Raw genomic sequence first — 9,472 nt, forward strand, 5'->3', positions numbered from 1 at the left:
TATCTAGACTTGAATGATGGAGCGAACCATGCGGCGACATGTTTATTGTCACCCAGATGGTGCACAATGTAGAGGCTTGGCCAGCCCTAATATAATTCATTGGGTGGCACCATTGTGGGGGTGACTGATAAGACCTTCACTTTGCTTCGTACTGGTCACTTGTCTCAAGGAGACTCTAGAGAAACTTCACACTTTACAAATGGTAGCCAAAATATCTAATCCCACCAAGGGTTGTACTTACTAAAAAACTTGAGTACCGAGAAACCATCCATAATAAGAGAATTCTTCAACTCGGTCGTTTGGCTTTTTCGGATTAAGAGGAGAAAAAGCAATTCCTTGAAAGACAAATAATGGGGGGTATACACATGGGGGGAGAAGAAGTACTTAAAAGAGTCTAGTTAAAGTAGGACTTGAGTTTTTTTCTATGTCTATGGATAGAGGTGGGCTTTGACATAGGAAAATATTTTGTCAGTATAGTATAAAGCTGAGGAAATATTATTTTGGGTAAATGATTTAATTGTGATGGGTTTGTTGACACTTGGATAGTGAAGGGTAGAATGGTGACTATACAGATCTGTTTCCCATCCAAGTATTGTAAAAGCCCTGACAAGGTAAGTGTGTGTAATTGAGGTCAGTTATCGTGAAATCTGTTCACCATTATTCATAGGCTGATGTCATCTGTGACATAAGACTTTAAAAGTGTTATTTTAAAGCGGTCATGGCCGTAGACCAATGAATGGGCTTATCAGTTTATCTTTGGCGTAAAATAGAAAAAAACCTAGAATAACCCATTGGGAGCCATTTGTGTGAGATTTAAGAAATCTAATGCTAAAGTTTGATCAGACTTCTTCGCAAATTATTTTATATGATATATATTTTTGATTTATACTTCTATTTGTTGATTAACAAACAAACAAGAAATAATTAATTTGGACATAACCCCAAAAAATGCTCAAAACACGTTTTTTTCTAAGTTTTTCAGTCCCACTAATATTTTTTTTCTTAAAATGTTCATTATTTTTTAAAGAAACCAATGTGCAACCTTCAAAATAATTAAATTCTTGAAAAAAAATAATTTTCAAAATAAAGGGGATATGGAATATAAGAAAAATCTATATAATTGTATAAATATGTATACATTTTGTTAGTATTAAGTATTAACTAAGCATTTTACTTCCCTGATTCTGAGCATTTTTAGTTAATATTAATATATTTTTTGGTTGCTACCAATTTTCTACAGCGTTCACCTTTTCACAATAAATGCCATAATTATATATCTATTGAAATATGCAACTTAAAGTGCAATCAATCAGACAAAAAAGGCTATTTAAATGTTTTGTTTTGAGAGTTGTGTATTGTACCTAATGTGCATCTAGATGAAAAAACTAAAATGGAAGCCATTTTTAGATTAACTTTCAGTGTATGTGACCAATTATTCAACGAGACCTGTATTTGGAGCTCAGCCTATCGGGGCAGCATCTTTATTCAGATGGAAAATGAATTCTCAGGAACCTGGCCAGGAGCTTTATTGTGTATGCAGTGTGTGGCCAGGTTCAAATTGGCAATCAATTATCCAATTAAGACTGACAGAAATGCACATCAGGAATTCCAGCCCATCAGTCCAAGCTTCTGATTGGAACACGATTAGAGGGACTTAATTAAACCCTAGGTGCTGGGTGTTTAAACATCATTTGCAAGAACCCGAGAGCATGGCAAAAAAACATATCTGGACACTGAATTCTGTCTAAAATCTAAAAGAAAAAATCTCCTTATAACATAATTTACGAACGCCAAATTTTTTTGTCGATTGTGAAGGGAATTTTCAGATTTTGTGAGCCTTTTTCCAGAGAATTTTCAAATTTGGTGACCCCTTTTCGAGAGAATTTACTGATTCTGTGACCCTTTTTCTAAAGAATTTTCCGGTTTTAATGACCTCATTTTCTAGAGAATTTTCAGATTTTTTTGACACTTTTCTAGAGAATTTTCTGATTTTGTGACCCCTCTTCCAGATAATTTTCAGTTTTTGTGGTAATTTTTTTTAGAGATTTTTCAGATTTTGTGGTAATTTTTTTTTGAGATTTTTCAGATTTTGTGGCCATTCTAGAGAATTTTCAAATTTTGTTACCCTTTTTCTAGAGAATTTTCACATTTTGTGACCCTTTTTCGAGGCAATTTTCAGATTTTGTAACCCTTTTTCCTACTGCCAAAAATCAAGCTCAATCTTATCAAATTTTCTAATGTTAATAAAAATAGTTGACCTTTTTAGATCAATAATTCCTGCAAAGAAATAAAAAAATAGGCAATCATCTATGACTCACGTTTTGGTTTTAAATAACATGCTGAAAAAAATGTCATCAAAAAGTGAGCACATTACTTCACTTTCAGAATAATTGATAGTGTTAAAACTACAATACTTCATTAAAACTTTCAACAATAATCGTCATGGCAACTTAAAATGGTAACCCAAAAAAAAAAAAAACCTAAAATTTTACATTTTTTTAATGTAAATTGCTTCAAAAAGGCTTGTTTTTTTCTTCTACTTTAATAGCTTTGATACAAAATTCATATTTAATACTTTTGCAAAGACTATCATAGTAAACTACAAAAGATTTGTAGTACATATTTGGCATCTCTGCCTTCCAATATCAAGAAAAGAGATAAACAAAAAATAAACTTTGCATAGTCGAGTACAATAACAATAACATCCATGATATTGTGCTACATTAGTCTTAAAAAACATCCCCACAGTTTAACACATCCTGAATAATTCAAGAACATTCCCCGCCACCATGGAGAGCAACACAAGTGTGATGTGCGGAATGAAATGCAGCTTGCTGCCGAGATTCCTGAGAATGTTTAGGGCTGTTTACTCGACCCAGCTCTGCTTCTACCGTGTCGTTCTTTAGTGCCTCTATTGATTTCTGAGCCGTTCCTTCCTCCCCGTGTCTGCCCGGGCGAAATGGAAGGCCCCGCATTTGATATTCGCTTGTGAATTAATCATTTTTTTTGCCTGATAGTAAAGGCTCGCTCGGCCCAGTCCTGCCTGAAAAGTACCTTATCACAGCAAATGGGATTCAGAAGCGCTACAATCCGCATTTAATTGGATGAAATGACTGGTCTAGTGTAGGGGAGTTGAACTCTGTTTGGTTTACGGGTTATGTTTGTGGCAAGTAGATCTGGAATGGGGGTCGGTTAGGTTATTTTGGGGGTAAAAAAGTTAACTTAATGGCTGTTATTGATGATGATGGACGTGAAATTTGATTTGATTGAAAGGGGCGGATTAATGAATGTTTTGATCAAAATGGATTGGACGAATGAGGTCTATTGTTGTCAGTAGCAGGCAATGGGTCAGTTTTGGATGACTTTTTTGTCATTTTAAAGTACTTACAGGTCACTTTTTGTAAAAAAAAAAAAAAATGGATCATTTCCTATTGGTTTGGTGGTGATTTCAAAACTGATTTCTGTTTTTTGGTTGGTTGTGTTTTGTTGATTTTTAGCCATTGGTTGTGTTTTATCGATTTTTAGGCATTGGATGTGTTTTGTCGATTTTTAGCCATTAGATGTGTTTTGTCAATTTTTAGCCATTATTTGCATTCTGTCGATTTTTAGCCATTGGTTGCGTTTTGTCGATTTTTAGCCAATGGTTGCGTTTTGTCGATTTTTAGCCATTGATTGCGTTCTGTCATTTTTTAGCCATTTACAGGTTACTTTTTGGTCTAAAGATATTTTAAGGTTCCATCATGACTCATTAATGACGACCCTATGACCGCCATTTTGACTTCAGGGCCCAAACAACCTTATGCATATGGGAAAATAAAATAAAATGTCATTCTCTTTGTACATTATGAATGAGCTACAAATTGCCTTTCAGCCAAAACAACCCCGCTACGCCCCCGGACTGCGTCCAAGCCACGGGCCGTATATTTGACACCCCTGGTCTAGTTTCCATTGAGCCTCTTCCGTAGGGATGTCGCCGTCAGCGAACAGGTTATTATAGTTTGTCACGAGGGAGCATTAATACCTTAGCCCCTTGTTCAGACATGCAAATAATCTAATTCAGGGTCTAGCTAATTAACAACTTAGCTTCAGTAAAGATAAAGAGGCTCAATAATAATCGAGAGAAACATAGTCGTGAGCTCGGATACACTAATGTTACAAAAGCACTTGGCTCAGATTAGGAAACAACCTTGTCCACCGGCGAAATATAAAGCCATAAACATGAAAAGACTGGTCGCATAAAGCTTGATCCACATTAAAAAGGCAGCAGGGTTTAAATTTAGGGGAAAATGGAGGAAGGCCACTAATGATTGTACTTTATCTCTCCCGAGATTTGGCCGTTCGTCACTCTCTTTTAGAGCTTTTCACTACATTTGGCAAAATCACCAATATTATACAGTAGAAGAGAATACACAAGAGTACAGAAGTAGTCCTAATTAGACAGAGCCAATTTAATTTGGATTATTCCACAATTATCATCCAATTAATCCGGCAGTATTTATAGAATTTAAGAAGACTACCGTATTTTCACGACTATAAGGCGCACTTAAAAGTCTTACATTTTCTCCAAAATAGACAGTTCGCCTTATAATCCAGTGCGCCTTATACATGGAAAAAAACAAAACCAAAAACCACCACTGTCTGTTATTAAAAAAAACGCAAACGCCTGAACTGAAACAATACTATTAAAAATGCAGATGCCATCTTAGTTTACAAAATCTTCCATCATGCAGCTCCTCCCCCACTGCAAGATTTTATACAAAAAAATCCAAAACATCAACAATGGCTGGCTCCAGAGGTGACTGTGTTTCATACCTGGAAGTCAATAGCAATTACCATATTTTCACGACTATAAGGCGCACTTAAAAGTCTTACATTTTCTCCAAAATAAACAGTGCACCTTATAATACAGTGCGCCTTATATATGGGAAAAATGTCATTCATTGAGGGTGCGCCTTATAATGCAATGCGCCTTATAGTCGTGAAAATACGGTACTTTCAAATATAGTAAATAGAGTATTTGTATACATATATGGCTACCGAATATATAGAGGTGGCCGTGACTACCCCTGCCCACCTCTAGGGGCATCCCTGGTGTGAATAAAAAATGTTTTGCAAATAACATACTGGAGATAATAGAAAAATGTTGTATAACTATGCAGTTCATTGATGTAAGGACCAAGTAAAATGAAGTAGTATTCTGTAACAACAATATAAAAAGGTTACCGATGTATTTATTATCTTTACAGTGGTTGGCCGGATGGATATGTTAACATTTCTTTGACATCTAATAAGAGTTTCTCCTTGAGTACTCATGCAGTAAGCCACAGGCACGTATTTGAATCGTGTCTGTAGGCTGTTGTCTTATTCAGACTGCCGAAAAATGAAAAATGTTTGATGGCATTCTCCAGCTTTTTATGGCTAAAATGTTAATTTGTTTTCAGCAAGGTTAGAATGGTCAAGGTTGCCAAATTACAGACAAGCACTAATCACCCTTGCCTGGGAGCAAGTAAGGCTCGGAAGTAAACACAGTGGAACATGGCTTGCAGCACCCACTGTAATGTCTAGCGACCCTCAACCGCTTCGAGCGCCTTGTTTTGTTATGGAACGGAGATTTACAAGCAGCCAATCGGAAATTACAGTGATGGGCATGAGTTTTTTTTATACATAAGTGTACTTATAAACTTCAAAATAGCAGGCGGAAGCCAGTGGGAGTAGCTCTGTCTGCTCTTATTTGTTTTTTGTGTTTTACAACCGCTCTATGTTTTTTTAAATGACATTTAAATATTTATTAATACATTCCTTTTTACTTTACTTTGTACTTTATACTTTTATTTTAATGATGAGTGATGAGTATGTTAATACTTTAGTCCTTTTTTCCTGTTTAAGTTTCATATGTACTGTTAACGGATGCACTTTTTTATATGTATCCTATCTTGTTCTGACCCCGCCCAATTGTCAAATTTTTAAACTCAATGTGGCCCCGCCCCGGGCCGGAAAGTTTGTCAACCCCTTCTCTAAATTGCCCCTAGATATGATTGTGAGCGGGAATTGTTGTTTATTTCCTTGTGCCCTGTGATTGGCTGACCACCAATTCAGGGTGTCCCTTTGCTCCCGCCCCAAAGTCAGCTGTGATAAGCTCCAGCACCCTCCATGACCCTTAGTTAGACTAAAGCAGTTCAGAAAATGAGATGAGAAACAACAAATAATGTTTTCCCGTACATAAAACACGGCTGGTTTACGAAGTGGTTTACTTTGACTACCTCGGTATTATTTCCAATGTTAATGAAAGTACAGCAGCATGAAATTTGGTACACCGAGTCTTAGAGTCCAATCACTCTCTTTAATAGCTTTATAGTGGCCAGAAAATCAAGTATTCATGAAGATTGAAGATGATCCAGTGAACTTCAATTTAATTGGTGCAAATTAAAACAATCCATCTTTTGCAGCTGTCTATCTATCTGCTATCACCACTTCATTGCTCGTCTTGCACCTTGATTGCAATTATCTTTTAATAGCAAAACTTGTCAGCAATGTCTCCCCCTTCTGATTTACGTCCCGGCCCAATACTGTTGTTCCACTTATATAATTCATGCTTTAGTTTAATGCAGACTAAGCCTTCGCGAGGCAGACAAGATGTACAGGCACCCTCACCCCCCCACCACCACCCCCTTGCTGCATTGCAGTGACATATTGAAGACGGTCTGTCCGTTTGCACTTATATACACGAAGCCACCCCTTCAAAATCAACCAAATCAGCAGCCCTGCCCATTTGTGAAAAATGTTATATACCGTATTTTCACGACTATGAGGCGCACTTAAAAGATAGTATCGGTGTATTTAACTAAAAATCACTGATCTATACAGCCAATAATAGTTTGCCAAGTGGAGTTGTGACTGATTTTCCACCTCAAATAAACTTGAATATTTTCCTGTTCTATCCTGTATGTGGGAACGATGGCAGGACCATAGCCATTCCTCATAAAAAAATAAATAAAAAAATAAATAAAAAAATAGTATTCCCATCCCCCTCGCCCTAACCCTTTCCTCACCACAGCTCACCCTTTACCCCGGCTCGTAGAGTACCCTTTGCTCCTTATCTTTGTACCCCCCCCCCCCCCCCCCATACTCACACACACACACACACACACACACATTCTCTCTCTCTCTCCATGGGTAAGCAGGTAATCATGAGCTGTCACAGAAAGGTGACCCATTAATGTGATGGATACGGTGTGAAAAACAAATGGTGTGAAACGTGTGGATTGCTGTCCTTACTGCACCTTGGCCTTTTGTTCTGTCATATCAATATCCACACAGGGCCTCATTACACCGCTGCACTACACAATGAGCGGAGCGCCAGGGTCAAGAATGCACCACGCTCCTTTTGACTGGCTCTGACTGGGCTTTTCAGCTCAACTATCACCCCAAACGACTCCCTCCCGCAAAAAAACAGCCATAGTGATGCCTCTGGAGCCAACAGTCGGACTAAATAAGCAACCCAAGCAGCTTGAGTTGGCTCTCTGACTAGTTTGGATGTGCTTCTGTGTCTAGAATTAAGATTGGCAACTTTGGAACTTTATAGTTGGTTTCTATATTTTCTTGTTTATTGTGCACAATAACCTTAGAACATTCGAAATGATATGTGTCAAAGTGAAGGCCTGGGGGCCAAATCTGGCCCAATCATCATTTTGTGTGGCCCGGGAAAGTCAATGAGTGATGAGTTTCAGTTTTAGGATCAAATTAAAATGAAGAGTATAGATGTAGATTACATTTTCTGATTTTACCCCTTTTAAATCAATAATCGTATTTTATTATATTAGTCATTTTTTTCTGTGTTTTTAGTTCAAAAATCATTTTGTAAAATCTAAAAATATATATTAAAAAAAGCTAAATTAAACATTGTTTTAGCTCTATAAAAAAACGGAATATTCAGGGCATTTAATCCAGTTATTTTAATCCATTTATTAAAAAAAACATCTAAATATTACATCAAAAATGGTCCAGCTAAATAAATTTGGTACACAAGTGGTTTTGAAACTTGGATTTTTTTTTGTAAGTAAAGATACACTTTATATGTAAAAACCCCAAGTATACAAATTGTATATGAAATGTGTGATACACATCAAAAGACGAAAAAAAACATAAGAATATGATTGATTAAGCCAATAAAATCCTTCCGACATGAAGACAGTTTGGCAGCTGAGTAAACATACGTACATACACAAATGTAACACTAAAAACTGCGTCTTTGATTCACCATTCGTAGACTTGGTGTGAACAGTAGAAAAATAATCAATACATAGAGCTTAAAGTAAGGTGTATGGACTTATTAATTGCTTCAGGCATACTCTAAAATGGCCACTTAGATTTTCAAAGAACCATATTGGCAATCAAGGTCAAGAGTGGAAGCAATGAGGAGCTATCGGAAGCTTGGCCTATCTCTCCGCTGTCCATTATACTTGGCCACTGACTGTTGAAGCACTTATTAAAGAGACAGGCTAATTTCACTGCCAGGACCTGTGATCCGCAAAGTGATAGTTAATCACAAATAAAGATATATTACGGATTACAATCAATTGATTTTACGCACAAGATCGAGACAGCTCGGCAGAATTGGGCCAGAAACTACGAAGTTCTACTAAAGATTCATATCTTGGATGGAAAGCGGTAAGGCTAGAAACATTTATAGCTTCCGAGTAGAGCTTCTGTTGCCTTTACAGATCACTGCATTACCGAAAATGAAAAACTGCAGATTTGGCTATTCATAAAGTAGTATAAGGGATGCCAAGATAGTCCCTCAAGAGGTCTAAAATGGTAAGGCTGATGGAGATCTTAGATGAAATGCATGAGACTCGATTATGTAAGGTAGTTAAGGGTCACAAAGTAATCTAGTATGACAAACTGGAGGTGTACTATAATATCTAAGCATGGTGATCCATTGAGTGCTGCCGTTGCCTATGTTGTCAAGTTAGAGTGGATGTGAAACAGATTGAAAATAGACAGTCGTTGTGCTTATTTCTGGACATCGGGGTTGATCTTGTCATTTTAAGAAGATCAAAATCGGGTAAACAAGGGTTTCTGGAATGCATTTGTTTACATATGACAACATTAGCTGAGTCCAATCCATTTTTTGCTGGGAGGGATTACATTTTTTGGGATTTACTGAGTAAACCAAACAGGTAACAAAATCAATACAATGGAAAAAAATACCATGATCGAATGAAACTTTGTAGGATAAAGTACAATAATGGCCAAACTACGGCCCGCGAGCCACATACGGCCCTTTAGGCCTTTTAATCCGGGCCGCCGACGTTGTCCAAGTAATGTTTTTTTTTGTTTCCCCAAGATGGCGCGTTTATTAAGTTTTACACCCACTCTGTTTTTTAAATTACATTTTAATATTACTTAATACATTCCTTTTTACTTTACTCTGTACTTTATACTTTTCACTTTAATGATGAGTGATAAGTAC

Source organism: Stigmatopora nigra, chromosome 4 (genome assembly GCF_051989575.1).
Source record: "Stigmatopora nigra isolate UIUO_SnigA chromosome 4, RoL_Snig_1.1, whole genome shotgun sequence".
In the NCBI taxonomy this organism is placed as follows: Eukaryota; Metazoa; Chordata; class Actinopteri; order Syngnathiformes; family Syngnathidae; genus Stigmatopora; species Stigmatopora nigra.